The sequence below is a fragment of the Solanum pennellii genome, chromosome 9, assembly GCF_001406875.1.
Source record: "Solanum pennellii chromosome 9, SPENNV200".
In the NCBI taxonomy this organism is placed as follows: Eukaryota; Viridiplantae; Streptophyta; class Magnoliopsida; order Solanales; family Solanaceae; genus Solanum; species Solanum pennellii.
Genome location: NC_028645.1, coordinates 23,557,842 through 23,561,238, shown reverse-complemented (window position 1 = coordinate 23,561,238; position 3,397 = coordinate 23,557,842).

Here is a 3,397-nt window from a genome sequence, read left to right as displayed (position 1 = left end):
CTAAAAGATACATAAATAAATTTACTGACTCTCAAAATTTTATTTTTCACATAAATTGAGATAAAGTGAGTAACATATATTATTGAAAAATAAAGTAGAAATTTTATAAATCGGAATTATTAACAACTTAAAATATTTATAAGATATAAAAAAAAGTCTATTGACGCTTAAAATTTTATATATATCACATAAATTGAGAAAGTGGTAATATCTATTATTGGTAAAATGCACAAGTATATAGTGTCACGTAAGCTGAAAAGGGGTAGAAAATTATTTAATAGGTTCTTAGTAAAGTACAAGTGTGTCTCTGAAATTTCGCGCATACTTCAGGGGGTACTTATGCATTTTCCCTATATTATTTGAAAACAATGTAAATTTGTTTTATAAATTATAATAGTTAACAACTAAAAATATGTATAACACATAAAAGATTTGGTTGACTCTCAAAATTCTATCAGTATCACATAAATTAGGACGAAAGGAATAATATATATTACGTGTCTAAATATTATGTAAAAAATATAACATATAAATCACTATAGTTAATAACTTAAATTTAATTTAGAGAATCAATATATATTGGGCCCATGCTGGCACGGGTTTGTATCTAGTATATATAAGGGAAAACTTTCACATTAAGCCACTTAAATAAAATAATCACTCTTCATAGCTATAGTTTGATAATTATAATTTATAGCTACATGTTATATGGAGGAGAGAGGCGAGCGAGACCGGGAGAGAGAGGAGAGAGACGAGAGAAGGGGGAAAGAGTGAGAGAAAGGTGAACTGTATATGTATATTGATTAGATAATTGTATATTATACATGTGTATTGTTATATATGGCAAGAGAGGTTAGAAGAGGGAGGAGAGAGGTGAGCGAGATTGGGAGAGGGAGGAGAGAGGCAAATAAGATCAAGATTGAGAGAGAACGAAGAGAGGCGAGCGGGAGAGGGTAGAGAGTGGGAGAGAGGTGAGTTGTATATGTATGTAATTGTATATTACACATATACGTTTGTATATAGGGTATATAAGATTGGGAGAGGGAGGAGAGAGGCGAGGGAGAGAGGGGAGAGAGTGGGAGAGAGGTGAATTGTATATGTATATAGGTTAAATAATTGTATATTATACATATGTATTTGTATATTCTGGCGAATTATATATATACAAACGTGACTATTATACAAACTCGAACCCAGCCCACGTAATTTATGTATAATGTTAGTCGCGAGTGGTAATTATAGCAAACTATAGCTATGATGAGTGATTAAATAGTATAAGTTTGTTTTGTTGCGTAATTTTTCCATATATAAGTCTTTTGAAATGCTCCATTAACAAATAGAATAATGAATTAAATTAATTTAGTAGGATGTCAAAGACCACATCATGAAGAGTAAAAATCCAAAAGCCTCCTTTTAATAATAAAAAACAAATTTTTAAAAAATCTCAATGTAGCCCATTTCATAAAGAACCGCAAACCCCTAGGTCTTTCTTCTTCTTTTTTGGAAATTGGGTAAATTGTAAAATTGGCCGAGTCTTTCTCCAAACCAAGTCTAATGTTTGTTCAAATTCGTTGGGTCAGCCCTAATTTGGCGGCTAGTATTTTGGGCTTCCCTCCTTGTACTTCCCTTTGTCATTAAAGTTTTTAGGGCTTCGAAACTTTCAATGTCTTTTTTGGTTTCGATTGAGGCACGTTTTTTCCTCCAATTTTGGTTTTGCTATATGATAATTGAAGATATAGAATCAGTTTGATTTCAGTTACTTAAAGACTATCACAGAAATTTGTGCGTTAGTACTAGCTTTTAGTATTTTTGAAGTACTTCATATATTCTATCTACCCGTTAAAAACATTGATTTGTAGTTAGAAGAGTATGAGAAAAAGAAGGCAAACTGTTGGCAGAACATTGATATAGAGTTCAGAACTTCTCTTTGAGGCTTTTGCAGGTTCATATCTACCTATTATTTTGTCGGTAGCGCTTGAGGCATATCGATCTGCCTATCATATTTTTTGATAATATGGGGATGTAGTTTTATCTTTTGTGTGTCATGTAGTTCCATGGTGCTTATTCATTACAAGATTTGTTTAAATCAGGCAATTAGGTAAAACTAGTGTGCTGAAGTAATACGATTTTTAAAAAAAATATCGGTTGAAGGACCTGTAACCTGAAGCTTCTTGTTCCTATCATCAGTAGCAATAGCTTTTTTCAGTAAATTTATCATAAAGTGAAACTTTAAAAGGAATTTCAGAATGCCAATTTTTTTAACACTAAGAGTAGGTTGTTTAAACTTTATGATTTGCAGCTAAAATCACCATTTTTAGTTTGTGTCAAGATGTTTGTCTTTGTGCCCCTGTGAATATGAATATCAGTGATGTTGTACATTTAACTGTCAAGAATTATTCCCCCAAGAGCTTCCGCATCCCATTTATCATCTTTTGTGAAATAAGTAGCACTTTGATATTTTTTATTTTAGCGTCCTCAAAAGACATATTAGTAAGTGCTTCCATTTGATCAGTCAACCTATCCTACCAGAAGGACACATTAACCTTTTCAATACTCTATAAGATATTTGCTTAACAATTTTTTTTATTTTCATAAGTCTTCTCCAATATCGAGATTGATTATAAGATCTTTTTCGAGCCACGAGATGTAATCTTTTATAGTATCTGGCTTCAAGGAATTCTCTGAGAAGTGAGTTGTTAGTTCTAAAGTTCCATTGATTCTTCACCAAAAATGAATCACAAGAACTTTGGATCTTCCTGATTCCTATCCCCCTATGAGTAGGGGTAACACAAATTATCCTATGCTATCCAGTGGTGTTTCTTCCACCCAGTTTCACCCCAGAAGTAGTTATCCATGATTCTATCAATTTGTTTAAAGGTGGCAACTGGTAGGGTTTATCACAAAGAAAATATGAAAAGGGATAGAGGCCTGGCAAACTTGAGCATAATAGTTTCCCACCAACAGGAATAGTTGGTTAGTTCTAGAGATCGGGTCATTTCCATCTGGAAAAGGAAATAATTTAACTGAATATGTAAATTTGATAAGGACTTATATTGTTTATTGTGTGCTATATAATCTGTGTGCTGGAGATTTTAGCTTATTGTAAGATGAGTTCTTACAATAAACAACAACATACATAGTGTGATCCCATGAGTGGGATCTAAGAATGGGTTCTTACAATAATGAACATTTTTTAAATTAAGTAATTTCTATTATCTAATTTTTGGGAAATGTGAGTTTTTTTGGGGGGGATATAAGTCTTTTAACTATCAGAAATACTTAAAAAGAGATAAAAGGAAATTTACTTAGATAAGATCATCACAAGAAAGGATTGTGAGAAACTTTCTACTTGCTGACCATTATATTGTGTTCTGTCATGTGGCTAAAAGTTGCTTCT